Genomic DNA, 16,747 nt, shown 5'->3' on the forward strand with positions numbered 1-16,747 from the left:
TGCAGGCTCTAAGGGGAAATGTGAAGCTTCATCATCAACTTCCTTTCAGTGTGGAGATGACCTTTTAATTCACTATGCAAAGGAGAATAACATTGCTAAGAAAATTACCATGTTTTGAGAATTTAGGTAAATAACTTTCATACAATGAATTTTCAATGTAAAAGCAGCCTAGTAGAAATTAGAGCATAATATCATGACGTGTAAAAAAGTTCAAGAAATTACACTAAAAATGGAAAATTGTAAACTGAATTCAAGCAAGAAGCAGCATAGAAAATAAACTGAATACCAAACCAACTTTCTATGTACTGCAGCCAATATCTTTCATATCGACATAAATAGAGAAGCTAAGTAAAATCAGCTAAGAATACTGAAGAGCGCTCTGTTATGTTCAATGACACATATGTGAAGGGTTAGCCAAACCCCATTAGTAAACTAAACATGTTAGCTTTGTAGTAAAATAATTTAGGAAAATGGATGACTGCATCAAGGGAGGAGCAATGGATCGGAAGCTCACCTCAACCAGCTTCAAAACTGGCAGTGGCCTTCACATCCAGGCTCGGGAGAGATCGACAGCGCCCTCGCTGGACTCAGGAGAAGGCGAGGGCAACCTCAATCTCGAGCAAGGAGGGGCCATGGTCGGGCGGGGTAGCCAAGCGTGCGCCACTTTGTTCTCTCCACTCCCAGATCCAAGTACCACCAAGGAGCATCAATGGCGTGTACCTGAACCACCAACAAGGAGCAGAGGGGAGGACACAGTTTTCTTGAAGAGAAGAGGAGAGATACAAACAACAAACAATAAAAGATCAAGAACAACTTATATGCAATAAAGCTATGAGAGAGAAGAAATATTTACGTAGTGGGCTCAGATTCGCCTTTCCTCGATCATATAACCTACCCCCGTCATCTCTTATCACCAGATCAATCTGTATATAGTGGATCTGCCCTGGTTATCACTCAACAAGAATGACCATCCAAGGACAGAACAATAAGTATCACAGGATCAAAAAGGTTTCTAAAGACAAGAGGGAGGATCCTGCTTGATACCTACAGGTTCCTCGATTGCTCAAAGGCACACTTATTTCAGCCACAGTTAATTATCATCGCCCTAGCAAGAATGCCCTCGCAACAGGCGGTGGCACGATCACTATTCATAGCGTTTATATAGAGAAGTGGAGCCATTGGTTCTGCCTAGCAGTCCAACATTTATATGTAAACCCAAATCATCACATGAGCTCCTATGATAGCAACTAAACATGAACAACAGCATGCAAACCCCAGAATAGCATGGATCCACAACTACAGAGCTCAAGTAGGAACTGATGCATGAGTAGGGAATAGAGCATCAACCAGACGAGCACCACATCAATATAGCCACGGCCATGTCCCACACAGTAGACGAAGCAGAGGAGCAGGAGCAAGATGGAGCTCACCGAGGGAGGTTGTAGCCGAGGCAGTACTCAGCGGGTGCCGAGGGTGCGCTTGAACGCCGTCCAACCGGAGAGGCTGCTTCCTACACCGTACATGCACCACACCATCGCGTCGGAGTTGAGCCTTGCACCATCCCGTCGACAAGAACGAACGTTGTCAAGCATAACAAATTAAACTAAGGAGGTTACTATTACTTGAAGAGAATACCTGATCTTCTACAATAATGCGAGCAAAACCAGCATAAATACTGCAGTACTGTGAAGGCAAAATTCACAGAACCTGAGTGCTCACCTAGGACTTAAAATACTACAATGTTTTAAGGGAAATACTGAAGTACTATGCACTGATCTTGGCTACAGTCTTCTGCTGGACATAAGTAAAGTTTGCTTAGTTTAGCGAGCTTTAAGTATTAAATGTAATGAATAGAAACGACCAGAGAGAACTTGTCTAGCAACCTGAATACATCACATAGCAGAACAAAACATTGATTAGTTATTTAAGGAAACAATTAGAGTAAACCTGAATGTGCTTTGATTGTAAAGTTTTCTCATTAAGGTGACCTGCGACATATCTCATATGCGACTGAGTATGGTTCAGTTTGTTGTCTTCGGGCGTTGATCCTATTGTGAGGTTGATATCTATTATACGATAGAGTTCCTGGACTGTTGTGCGATCTCCACCGAGACCATTACACCAACTGCCACTTAGATAATCTATTATCCCTTCCTTTTCTTTGAGCTTGTGTTGTAGAGATTTTCTTTTTGTTCAACTGCAACTTATCATAGTTGTGGTCTTACCCAACCTTGATGTAAGAGGCTTTCATGTAAGAGCTTCATTTGCCAGTGGATCTTCAGCATCTTTGAGTTTTCCATAGATGGATAATGATTTCTTTGGAAGTCCATTGCTTAGTTGGTGCTTAGATGGATATAACTGAATGGTTGCGTGAAGACCAATGGTCCTTGCCTTCTGTGTTGAGTACACTACATTTGAAAGGCCAAGTTGTTGCATTATAGCATCGAGAAGCACTTTTGCTGGGATCCTAACTTTTACCATCACGGCGGACTGACAACAAAGAGGAAGACATTGTAAGCAAGTGCAGCTGAATGTTGCATGCTGGTTAGGTAGTGCTAAAATTGTGTGTACACCACGGGATAACAAAAAATCTGGACATAGAAGGGTTTCAGCTTGTCTAAACTTGAGAGCATACATGCATGTATCACTTCCCAGGCACTAAGAAAATAGAAGATCAATATGTAACGATCATGTACCAATTGATTACCGGCTGTTGATTAAGAAGCATACATGCAACAAGGACCGATAGTTTTACCAGAGAAGAAGCTACATTCCCCCATGATTACCCAGGTGTTGATTGAGAAGCAAGACAAAAGGCTAGGAGGGAGGGCGTGCTAAAACTCGAAAGATGACATAAACAATGGTAAACATGAATGCTAAATAGAATTTGTACTATAAAAATGCACAAGAAGCAGTACAAAGTCCAGTAATGAACACAAATCATTGAATCAAGGGTAGTGTTTTACAGAAAAGAATACCAAGAGGTGATGCAACATATAAGCATTTCAAACTTAACTGCAAAGATTTTTAGTAAGCAAGCTTGGACTATCTATTTACTCTAGGTCTAAAATAATCTTCACAAGAAAGCTTAAACTGCCTATTTATGGGAAGGTTTAAAAGCTTAAACTGCCTATTTTTGAAATGTATACGATCATAACATATTTTTAGTATGAAAGCTTGGACTATCTATTTATAGGAAGGTTTAAAATTTTAATCGCACCTTCCTTCTTTTGCCTCTATTTATGGGAAGCAGGGGTGCTAGAGATGGTAGAGGTGCTGATCTGTTGAATCAATGGGGAATGTATAAATATTGAGCTTCCCAAGCATAGGGCGCTACGGTTCTTTGTTCTGTCACGGCTGGAAATGACACTTCGACGGGGCACATCAACCAACTGTGTATTCGTGAAGAAAAAAAATAAAAAGAGGAATCCAATGGTCAGAACAGAAATAAAAAATAGAACACCTTGCTGCAGATCAACGACACAGTAAATTAGCTTACAAAAGAATTCAAATATATCATACAAAAATGTTAGGAAAGTATGTCTTGTACTGTAAGCAAGCATGCAACATAAATTTTACAAAATTAACAGGATGCGGAATCAAAGGAGGTGTACACTAACGAAAAGGTATAACTATCTCTATAGCTAATAAAAACAGGAAATATTTATTCCAAGAAAGCAGGCAGAGCCAAGTACAAGCGTGGGATTACTGCTATTGTTGTAGAGTAAAATCAAAATTAATAAAAAGCAGCACTACATAGGACCTTCAAGTTATATTTTCAGTGAGCTCTAACAAGAACAAATGGTAGGATCAAGAACAACCTCCAGCTGAGGAGATGACATGCCGGCAGAGCAATAGACGAAGACCAAACAGCAGATAAGAGGACAAAAGCAACCTGCGGCAGACAGAACAAATGCCTTAGGAGGGTGAAACACGGACGAAAAAGTGAGTATAATCAATAAACCACATAGACAATAGGCCAATTATGCTGGAAACCAGTATAAATATAATTAGCAACTTCTATCTATCCATTACTTGAATGGAACCATGAGACACCTTCACACATCGTAAATACAACGACTGCCCCTCTCTACTCTTGTGTGCCTCATCTCATGACTAATTCTACTAATCAGTGACTTGGTTCAGTTGTTGTCTAAACCAAGAAAATTGCATCAAAGCACACAACACAATACATCCTAATGTAAGATCTTCAATTAATAGAAGCAAGCACCTGTCAATTCATTAAGTATTATCTAAGAAAGAACAACATGCCTGAAACACGGTAGGCACATCAACTAAATTGAGGCACACATATATGTGGGCACGCTGGCACGGTCACATTTAAATAGTACAAGCGTGGGATTACTGCTATTGTTGTAGAGTAAAATCAAAATTAATAAAAAGCAGCACTGCAGAGGACCTTCAAGTTATATTTTCAGTGAGCTCTAACAAGAACAAATGGTAGGATCAAGAACAACCTCCAGCTGAGGAGATGACATGCCAGCAGAGCAATAGACGAAGACCAAACAACAGATAAGAGGACAAAAGCAACCTGCGGCAGACAAAACAAATGCCTTAGGAGGGTGAAACACGAACGAAAAAGTGAGTATAATCAGCAAACCACATAGACAATAGGCCATTTATGCTGGAAACCAGTATAAATATAATTAGCAACTTCTATCTATCCATTACTTGAATGGAACCATGAGACACCTTCACACATCGTAAATACAACGACTGCCCCTCTCTACTCTTCTGTGCCTCATCTCATGACTAATTCTACTAATCAGTGACTTGGTTCAGTTGTTGTATAAACCAAGAAAATTGCATCAAAGCACACAACACAATACATCCTAATGTAAGATCTTCAATTAATAGAAGCAAGCACCTGTCAATTCATTAAGTATTATCTAAGAAAGAACAACATGCCTGAAACACGGTAGGCACATCAACTAAATTGAGGCACACATATCTGTGGGCACGCTGGCACGGTCACATTTAAATAATTAATAGTTATGAAAAGCCTGTAGTGTATGTCACAACTATAAATACTCTATTTTCACCTAAAACTATCACAAAGGAGACAAATAAAAAACAGAGCTGCCAATATAAATGCAGGCCAATGCAGAATACAACAGGTGAATATTTCCAAAGACAAGCAAACATATAAGTTTAGCGGGGCACAAAATATTCCGCATGTTCATACAACCGCTTAAGATAACAGCTACACCAGGCTATCATAAAAGTGGACTGGACATCAGGGAAATAGACATGGAATATTTCTCTATAGTTACACGGTTTTGAAATATTTCCTTCTTGAAGCTAATCAAGCCCGCTTTCTTTTTTTTTGGCTGAAGATAAATCTGTCAGTTTAAGTAGAAAAGCAAAAGCAATGACTCAGCCTAAAGATCGAAGCAAAGGACCATCAACTTTCTATAACCAATCAATCCAGCCAAACTAAATTACTTTCTTATCTGATCCTCCAACTTAGCAACACTTCCACGCTTGTGAGCTTGCATACGAGGCATCACCATGTTCATGTCTGCAACATTCAAGAAGGCCAAAGAACAATGAGGAATGTCAAATATTTTACCAGCAAGTGAGACACGAATGACCGAGAACCAGTATTGCAGAAAACATGGAATCACGGTACAACTGAACGATACAAACAGAAAGAGGGATTCTAGCATTTATGTTTCTTCTTACTGTAAAATTTCCTTCAACTCTGTTGCGTTGGCCTTGCTAACATGGTCGGCCAGCCCGTCCTTGTGACTGCAACCTTAACATAAACAAGGGGATCTCCCAGGCAGGCAAGAGGAGGCGGAAGCGCAGGGAAGGTTGGGGATTTTATGTTTGGGGCTCCTTGGCTAACAGTCGTCGTCCAAGTCGCTGCTTCCCCGGGTACCGTTGACCCTTCCTCGCTCAGTTCGAGCCCATGCTTTCCTATGGCAGTTGTGGCTGATACAGAAGCATAGCACGCAACGGCGCCCCACCTCACCTATGTTGCCGGACCTCCCTCTCCCTATCGTGAGCGGTGGCGGCGTCGGCAAGAGGAACGAGAGGGCCTTTTTCTCGTTGCCCACGCCATCTGCCCCCTCCCTCTCCTTGCTCTCTTCACGCCCCGCGACCCGTGCGCTAGCGCCGGCGGGGGGAGTAGAGGAGCCGGCGGCCAGAGCCTCCTCCTCCTCATGCATCTGACCCTCCCTCTCGCCCTCTCCTCGAGCTTGCGCCGACGGGGAGAGGAGAGGAGCCGGCGCGATGGAGAGAGCGGCCCTCGGTCTGCGGTCTAGGGTTTGGAGGAGAGAGCTGAAGCGGGAGGAAGAGGAGAGTGGCGGCCAGGTCTCCTCCAGAGGAGCGGCTGGTTTTTATATGCCTACGCGTGAAATGACAAAATTTCCCTCGGCGGGGCACCGAATTTACAGGCGGTGGCAAAGCACTATTCATAGCGCTATAAGGGGCAACGTGGATGGCTTCGTCGTGACTACGAGCCTAGCTTCTTTTATAAGAGAAATTCTCGTACTTCTCACCGCGGTAGAGGATGCAGTTATTAGGGCATGCATGTATCTTCTGCACGTCTAATCCTAGAGGGCAGACAAGCTTCTTTGCTTCGTACGTGCTGGCGGGCAATTTGTTCTTTCTTGGAAGCATCTTCTTCATCAGTACCAGCAACTTTTCGAATGACGAGTCAGTCACACCGGTCTCTGCCTTCCACTTCAGCAATTCCAGTGTGCTACCCAGCTTCTTCTGACCATCTTCACAAGTTGGGTACAACAATTTGTTGTGGTCCTGTAACATCTGCTCGAACTGCAACCTCTCCTTTTCTGTGTCGCAACCTCGCCGTGCATCAAAAATGACCCGGCCAAGATCATCAGCGGGCTCATCTGGTTCCCGTTCTTCATTCTGATCTTCTTCTTCATTGTCTTCCATTGCGGTATCAGCATACTCAGGGAACATAGATCGGTAGTTGTCATCATCGTTCTCTTCTTCTTCATCGTCGTCTTCCATCATAACCCCTCTTTCTCCGTGCTTGGTCCAAACATTATAGCCCGACATAAAACCGGACCGAAGCATGTGGCTCTGAATGACTCTTGAGGAAGTGTAATCCTTCTCATTCCGACATTCAACACATGGACAAAACATATAGCCACCACCATGCTTGTTCGCATCGGCTGCATCTCGAAAAGAATGCACGCCTTCTCTGTAAGCGGTTGTGCGTCGATCACCGTACATCCATGGATGGCTCATCTACGTTATACGACAGTATATCAAATACAATCACGATCCTAAAAATTAGTACCGCACGGTCTAAACGAGGAAATATAGTTGCTAACCTTTTAGAATAAGTAGAAATAAAGAGGAAGAGGTTTAAGCGTGGCTCGGGCATCTCATATCGTAGTTGTGTTCGGTGAACTGAAGCGGCATCGCTCTAACACACATTTCAACAAACACTCCTAGTGCATCAAAAAAATGGAGAGCTAGCACACACCCACACTCTTCCATCCAAGAAAAATGCAAGGAAGAGGGGAGAGGGGGTTGTGCTATATATAGGCAGAGGACTTTAGTCCCGGCTTGAGACACAAACCGGGACTAAAGATGGCGTACATGCGGGCTGCACACCGCGTAGCCCTTTAGTCCCGGTTTGAGACACAAACCGGGACTAAAGGCTCCTTACGGGCCGGGACCAAAGCCTCGTGGGGGGCATTGCGATTTGGGGCGACGTGGCCAGGCCTTTAGTCCCGGCCCAGAGGGAGGCCGGGACTAAAGGATCTAGGCCAAAGGCACGTTTTCCACTAGTGATATGTGACAAAATATATATATATTTGGAAACTACATCCGTGTAGAAATCTAGTGATATACTTTTCATGACATATAACACATATTTAATTCCTTAAATCGATGACCTAAAACTACGCGAATGACTTATACACCGGAACGGAGGAAGTAACTATTTACACAAGACACGTGGAAGGCCACAACTTACAAGTCATAGTAGTACCGAAAATTCGCTAGCGTGCACGAGCTTGCTTGCTCACAGTATCACTAGGCGTTGAATAAAGTTGGCATTTGGAGCGCGTGTGCATTTCAGGACGTAGTCGCCGGGTCATTTAATGTTAGACGCGGACGGGGAAAGCGGACGTTGACGTCAAAGTGATAGCGGAAGTGCGCCGACCATCAAAGTGATGGTTGTCCTGTACCTACCATAACGTGTCATGTACCAATGGAATAGGCAGAAGTGCGCCGTCACGTTTCGTTGCCTTCCCATGGCGCCGTTGCCGTAGGCTAGCCATAGTAAAAGTAAATTAGGTAGTACTCGCTCGGTAAACTAATATAAAAACGTTTAGATTACTATTTTAAGTATCTAAATATTTTTATATTAATTTACATAGGAAGTATTATATACTTGAAACTAACAAATATGTTGATTTGATAGTTATTTAAAGATGAGAGAGGGTTAAAATAGATACTGTGACATGTTAAATGATATGCTGTTAGTATGTGTTATGTATATCAATAAATAAAATCATTTATGATACTAGCTTCTAATAGTATGTATTATAAAGATAGTATCATACAATAATATCATATATATAATACTCTCCATTATGATCAGCGTATAATAGCACTGTTCAAATCAGCAATCGCTTCATAGGATGCATTGACTACATGCATGCATGCGCCGATGTCTCATTGAAACGGTGCGAGGTTTGGAGTCTAAACATTTTTCAAAAGAAAAATGCACACATTACGAGAAAAGCTATCCGGATAAGTCAGTGATCATGTCGGGGGGGGGCGCTTTTCGGAGCCAACTGCCCTGCTCGCCAAAGAAGCACTCTTTTTTATAGACAATTAGTAACAATGCACGTGTAATCAAACGAACATGAAATTCAAGTAAGTGCAATATTTTGAAAAAAGGAAAAGAGAAGAGTAAAGGGGAAATACACACCCATAAATTCTGTTTTGGGGATGTCATGTAAAATTCGAGGACAAAAAGAAGAAACCATAACTCGTGTATGTCACAGATGAAAGACAATCGACTTGATGTACAACTTATCTATAAAGAAGATAGTGGCATAGCCCATTTTGTCTATTGTATTATAAAAATGCAATCAAATGTCAGATGAAGATTTTAAAATGACTATTATAAACATTGTCCAAGTAAACATGATGGAGATGCAAACTTGGAGCGAAAATACAAAAACAAATCAGTCTGGGAAAAATTTAATTAGTTCCTTCTTGGATTCAAGTTGCTTGTCATCTTCGTATGTTGAAGGCCCGGTGATGGCGATAAGGCCACCCATGGGAGTCACAACAGGCACCACCTGCGAGCTGGAAGCTTCTGTCAGTAATCAAGGCAGTTTTGTCCCCACTCACTTTCTTCCAGCTTTTTCTAAAAAGTGGAACTACGGTTCAGAGAGATACTTGTTACATATATAGATACTTGTTACATATATAGTTGTAGAACGTGTAGAAATCAAAAACAAATCGATAAATCATTAGACGCGGAGCAAAGAAATAGAAATAAAGGAAGAGGAAAAGAAAACTAAGGTCGGAGCAATCAACATAGCAGCCGGCAATCACCGCTTCCTTTCTCAAATCAATGGATTCCAGGCGATGAAGCTTACGCCACCAGGACAGGGGAGACACTGAATGCAGAGCAATGTTTGCAACATCAGGATTTGATCGAGCAAAAGAGAGCCAAATCTGTTTAGAGGAGCAGAGTAGCAGTAAATGGCCTGTAGATTCAGGCTCTTGGTCGCAAAGGGCAATCCAGCATAGCCACTTGGGCAAATCATACAACTGGAACAAGTAAAAGGCCTCCAGGAAATTATAACACCAAATGAATTTTGATGTTTTCATACTAAAACATAATAAGAAACAAATAAAGCAACTGACGAGCACCATACATCATCTCACTACTGATTGTGCATTGAAAACCAGCAGCTTTCAATCAACTTATTCATGTGCCATCATAAACCCAAAAGCAGTATATTTCACCACAGGCGTTAATTTAAATAGCATGATGAGATTCGTAATTTAAGCTAGCGTAGCTGACAATGTTTGGAATAGAAACATAGTCATACATCATGATACCACGTACACGACAGTTCTGCATCTAGAGAGACCGCGAAACAGAGCACAAGGGGCATGCTGCTAAGGAAGTACACCTACTATTGTGATTCAGATTCAGCCTAGGACAAGGTCGGAAAAACTAATCCTCGGCCGCATTGGTTTCATCAGCCGGTCCGTTTTGCTCTTCGGGCACTGCCTCTTTATCCAGTTTCCTCTTCTTTTCAGATTGCTTATTGCCTGATGCTGGCTTCCGGGCTGCATTTTGCTTCTGAACTCTGAAACGGAAACAGGGCAAAAGAGTGGCGGTTAGGGCTTGTATCAGATAGACGTTACAAAAATCTTGATGAAGTCTGAGGATGGTGGAGCAAGTTTGTTTCTAAATTAAATTCTAAGAAGAAGCAGAAAGGATTGAGTGCAATCCAATAAACACTAATGTTATTTTGAACACCATTGCATCAAAATACAATAGCTATTATCAACTTTATGCCCTCGGATCCCAGATTCATGCAATTCCAATATCATAACTCATAAGGATATTAATCGGTCAAAGAAATTCCATTGTTGCTAACAACTTCTGCTTACACTCCCAGATTTTCTAAGCCAACAATCTAAATCACCGAGCCACTGCACACTTCATTTACATTACTGCATAGAGTTAGCCTTGCAGCATATAAACTCCAAGCACATATACTTGATGGGCACATCTGAGGAACAAGAACACGAGATTGCAAGAAAACACTTGTATAAGATGGACGGAAGAGAAATCCTACTAAAGGCAGAGGATGGTGGAACAAGTTTGTTTCTAAATTAATTGTATCCAGATGCAGAAGGGATTTAATCCAATAAACCCAAATGTTCATTTGAACACGATTGCGTCTAAATCCAATAGCTATTACCAACTTCTATTTATGCTCTCGGATCCCAGGTTCATATACAACTCCTCATTGGTAATGATATTAATCAGTCAAAGAAATCCCAACGTAGTAGAGCTCTTGGGTTCTGTAAGCTGAAGATCTAAAGAACTGAGCCACTGCACACTTCATTTACATTATTGAGTAGAGTTATATCCACACAGCATCTAAAGTTATAAACTCAAAGAACATATGCTTGACGGGCACAGCTGAGCAAGAGCAGCATACTGTAACATATGCTCATTATCAACATATGTCCGCTGCCAGCGGTTGAGCTAAGCCTAGCTTGGGGCGAGCGAGACGCGGCGCGGCGGGCGGGCGGTGACCAGCGGGGCGCGAGCACGGCGAGTGGGCGGGGCAAGCGAGCACGGCGACGACCGACGCAGGCGGGTCAACTGTGGGCGGCGACCGGTGCAGGCGGGGCGACCGCTGCCCAGTGGGTGGCGATCTGCACGGGCGGATGCGGCCGAGCTAAGGTGCGGGCAAGGTGCGATCTGCACGAAGAGGACGTGCGAGGTGCGAGTGAGTTTTTTTTAAGGTAGGTGCGAGGAAGGATTAGGAAGATTTCATTAGTTTCGTTAACAAAGCATTTAGACCGTTGATTATGTGATTAGAGGGTCCAGATTTGTATTTGGATCTGCCTCTCTTTCTTTTTCAGTGGTAGTAGATGATACCCTAGGAGAATGGTAAAAAAAATTGAATGCAAAATTCCACATTTTTCTCCTTGCGGCAAGTAATAAACTACGCAATGAGACGATTACCTGGCTATGGCTGTATGCTCCCGTTGCTCTTCCAGGTATCATGGCAAGAATCTGCTTTGCTCGAGAAATAGAATCAGCACTGCAACAAGATGAAGCATCAGATATCATATATGCAACAAGTTCCCGCTAAGACAAATGAATTAGTTATATGTATTTTTCATAGTCAATCAGAAGTGGTAGCACACAACAAGTATCGTTTTTTAGCACCTATAAATTATAGGCATGAAATTTTGCAGATTGATATGTCACACTATGGCAATACTTTTACTCCACAATTGTGTTTTGTGTTCTTGCAATTATTCAATTTCATTTGAATCGCAAAAAAATAGCATGATAGCGCTTGGTTAAGGGTATCCGTCACATATCCTCCCGTACTAAGTTTTCCTTGCATTTGTTTCATGCTGATGAGATGCAATGATGCCGACATTCACCTGAACAATGTTTTGATTTCCTCTCTTTGCAACAGGTCTGGATGATGACAAAGTGCAAGAACGTGTAATATACCATGTACAAATCCAGCAGAACAAACTTTAAACTATGCAGGTAGAAAATTCACATACCTTCCTGAAGAATGTAACTGGTTGCTGACCAAGAGATTGTGACTTCCCAATGTTACAATAGAGGATCTGCAAGGGAAAAAACTGAATGAGCTAAGAAACTGTAGAACATAACAAGAAAACTATCTATAACATTAGTGTGCAGAATCTATGCTTAAGTACCTCATCAAAAGGTAGAGACCCTGGTTGAGTTTTTAGCTGTTCCTGCAAGAGCTGGAAACAAAAACAAAATTACCAGGTTAATCAATTTCTAAGTACTTAATGGCACATGAACTGGCGTCTTTCAGGAAATGCCAGGTAAGTTGCTCTGTTTTTAAAAGCATGCCAAACTATTACTAATACCAAACAATTGCTTGTCAAAAGTCAGAATAAAAGTGCAACCTACTAAACTTTTATTAGACTTGCTGAATATCTAAGAACACGACTAAAGAGTTGGCTAAACTCTGAATACAGCAGATTTCAGATTACTGAAATAACACTTGTTAGTCACTTGAAATACATGAGCATGGATGACAATCTCTCCACGCACAGCATACTCACATTTTAAAACCTGCAGCAGCCATAAGATAATTAGCGAAGTGGCTAGGTATTAAAAGTGCACATAGTTGATCAAGTGATGGTCAAGAATTAATCAGTGACTCAAACAAACATAGCACAGAATGCCAGTACATTCTTGAAACTGGAAAGATAATGAACTTATAATAAACTATTGGTCTGCAAATATCGTCCAGTGGGAGGATGATGGCATGCGAGGCCTAGTGGCTAGTGCCACTTGTCATTGACACCTTGTGGTATTACCAGCTAGCTCGGTGACCTTTTAGGTGGTAATATTGCGAATATTGCTTTTGGCTCCCGAGCTCACTGGAGGCCTTTAAATTCAAACTTCAAATTCAGTGAAAAATTGTATTTTAATGTTTCAAAAAATTCTAAATAAATACATAGATAGATGAAGGTATAATACACAAGTGTGTAAATTTTCAGAACAAAATACGTTGAAATGAGGGCTGTGCAAAAAAGACAAATCTGAGGCTGTTTAACACATGTTACTGTTCATCATTTCAGACCATGAATTTGTCTTTTTTGTACAGATCACGTTTTAAAGTATTTTGACCTGAAATTTCACACACATGTAGGACACATCCTTACATACATGCATATTTTTTTCAGAATTTTTTAAACCATAAAAGTTTGAATTTGATTTTTTCAAAAATAAAGGCCTCCATGAAGTTCGGCCTCCAAAACGCCATTCTCGTAATATTGCCCTTATTTAATTGACGTTTACCAGATTAGAAAGAGATGTGAGAGAGAAAAATGGGTAGCCAAGTCTGCCAATCTTTATAGGAAACCAGCCACTGTTGTGTTCTCTCCTAGAGACAGTTTTGACAGTCTTCCACTGAATATAACCGTGTGAAACTCTCACCGCAGGCTCAACATGTAAAAAGGGAATGAGAGAGTTCTTGTGTTTAACGACGTACCTCCAGCACATTGGCATAGGTGTTGAGGATGGTGGGCAGGCCTCTGCTCCCCACGTACGCCTCCGCCTCCACGTTGAGGTTATCATACCTCACCTCGATCGTCGGCAGCTGGATCTCCACCCTGCATCAGCACACAACAAACGAGCATCACAAGTTCACAAGTCGAGAGTCTGACATGTTAGAGGAGGTGGGAAGCTTCTCCAACGCCGCCAATCACGGCGCCTTCTCGTCGTCCTCGTCCCGCGACGACCGCGACCGAGAGAACATGCCGTCCTTGCCGCGCGACCACACCGAGCTCTCCCGACGCAGGTTGCGCCCGAACGCACGGGGGCGGGGGCGGCACCGAGCGGCGCGGGGGCGGGGCCGGCACCGAGCGGCACAGGGGCGACGACGAGCGCGCGGGGGCGAGGCCGGCATCGAGCGGCGTGGGGGCGGCGGCGAGCGTGGAGGCGGGGTCGGCACTGAGCGGTGCAGGGGCGGTCGCGAGCGCGCGGGGGCGAGGCCGGCACCGAGCGGCGTGGGGGCGGCGGCGAGCGCGGAGGCGGGGCCGGCACTGAGCGGCGCAGGGGCGGCCGCGAGCGCGCGGGGCGGTGGCGAGGGCGGGACTGAGCGGCGCCGGGAGCGGCGGCCAGCGCACGGGGGCGGGGGCGGGACCGAGCGGCGTCGGGAACGGCGGCGAGCGCGCGGGGGCGGGGGCGGCATCGGGAGCGGTTCCAGGCTAGGAAGGGTTATAGTAGCATTTTTCGTTAGCGAGGGGAGCGATTCTTGCGTAGACGAGGCCCAGTGTACGGTGTTTTTGTTAGCGAGTTTCGTTAACAGCATAGGTTCAACTGGGACGAAAGATAGATTTTTGAGGTGACCTAATCAAACATGACGGGCAGCCCTCAACTTTAAAGCATGTTTCGTTAAATTGTGAGCCTTAATATTCGAACTCTTAAATTTATGAACAAAATTACACATATTAAAAGAATTACAAGACCATTTGTTTCGGTCTAAGCCAACTAAAACAAGGGTGTGAGTAGCAAAAACTGCATTAGGATAAAGATTGCTTCCGAGTCCTTCGATCCAAATCGAATCCGATGGCCACGGAGGAGGTCGACGTGCACACAAAGATCGCCATTTGAGCAATAGCATTTCCCTTTTTTTTTTTCTGCATTGTCCCATGCCAATTGTGCAAACGGGCGAAGACCTCGTGACGGAGCGAGCGGGATGGCTGCATCATCGAAGATCTGCGAGTGGCGACCAGAGGCCGTGCGACAGAGCGGCTGGGGTGACTGGTGAGTCGACTGAGGAACGACAGATGAATTGATGGGATCCAATCCAATCATGATTGATTAGTACGAGTACTTTATTTTATTAAGGCATGATTAAAGTAAGGAAAAGATTTATAATCAGCTGGCCAGCTGATCTACACGCTCAGTAAGTCGCTTTTGACGCGCGTCACGTGTCCTGTTGACCCACTCGCCGCTTATCTCCCTCCCTCCCTTATCCTTTCCTCCTCCTATCTCTTCCTCCAGAGCCGACCAGAAATGTTGAAAGTCATCCGACTGATTTCCCTTTCTCTTAAGCCTCCTTCGGCGTTTGCCACGCGTCCCTTTAGGCTGGCACGAGCTCACCGCTTTACTGCTTCCTCTTCTTTATCTCTTCTCCAGCCACTCATTCTTTTTCTCCCCTTCTTCTTCCATTACCACACTACATCACACACCAACGAGGACATTGCCCGTCGCATTAGACCGCCACCACCACGGCCTCGTGTTGCTACAACTCTATGCTCCTGCGACATCGATGTTCTGCACCACTGCTGCAAACCACCGTCGCCGTTTTGCAAGCACACGGGTCCAGATGATGCGAGGGGAAATGACCACCTAGGGAGCGAGGGGGGGGGGGCACGAACACCTATGCAAGAACGTTGGCGGTAAGTGTTGACGTTGATTCTCTCAACATCTCTGCTACAGAAGTGCGCCGACATTGCATACGTGGCCCCCGGTGAACTACTGTGGCTGCCTAGCAGTGTTGTGGGGGCGGCGAGTGGTGCTGCAAAAGAAGACGCCGAGCACCACTGCAACAAGGGAGGGCATCGGCGCTGCACTGGCCGGCGATGTTGTGCAACATGACGGAGCGCGGCGAGGCTGCAGTGGTTGGCTTTGTTGTGTCACATGACGGATGCTCGTCGGCGGGTCGTTGAAGTTCCGTCGAGGCTGAAATGAAGCATTGTCGGAGCTGCAGTAAAGCGCCGCGGGGTCGTTGAAGCTCCATCGATGCTGCAATGAAGCATTGTCGGAGCCGCAGTGAAGCGCCGCGGGGTCGTTGAATCTCCGTATTGGAGCACCACTGGGTGCCGTTAGTTCTTCACGCCGAGCGCTGCTGCCATGGTAGCTGTTGCGCTAAAGCTTTTTGACATGCTAGTGCTGGTGCTGCGAGGTAGCGGACACAGCAGAGAAGGAAGAGGAGGTAGTCCGATCTTTGGTCTGGTGCTGCGAGGTAGTCACGTGATGGAGCGAAGAACAAAGAAGAAAGGCAACGCCTTTATTTGTTGTGATCGAACGGCCAGCATCTGTCAAATCGGATGGCTCATCTCCAACAGCCGCGCTTCGCGCCGCGTCTAAAAAATATTTTTACAGCGCGCGCGCCGGCTGGTTTAGCGCAGGGCTATAATGCAGCGCGTGCACCGCTCCAGCAGTGCCCAAAAATGCAGCGCGCGCAGCAGGCACAAACCACATATACATTTTAAAAAATAGTGAAAAAACGATCAAACAAACAAAATAAATCAACAATAATAGTTATTACAACTCAAATAAATAGTTTCTCGTTCAGTACAACAAATAATGCAATAAACACAACCAATAGTTCATGAACAATACAATACAAATAAGCAATCAAATCATGCTCTTTGTCGTCCATGCCATGCCCACCACTCTTCAATCAGATCCTTCTGAAGATCATTGTGTGTTGCGGGACACCGAATGGCATGA

At 44.1% G+C, this 16,747-nt stretch overlaps 1 pseudogene; it reads right to left on the reverse strand.

Annotated features, from left to right (window-relative positions):
* Window positions 1-11,263: 11,263 nt before the first annotated feature.
* LOC123402196 lies at window positions 11,264-16,146 on the reverse strand (annotated as a pseudogene).
* Between the last annotated feature and the right edge of the window lie 601 nt (window positions 16,147-16,747).

Source organism: Hordeum vulgare, chromosome 1H (assembly GCF_904849725.1).
Source record: "Hordeum vulgare subsp. vulgare chromosome 1H, MorexV3_pseudomolecules_assembly, whole genome shotgun sequence".
Taxonomy (NCBI): Eukaryota; Viridiplantae; Streptophyta; class Magnoliopsida; order Poales; family Poaceae; genus Hordeum; species Hordeum vulgare.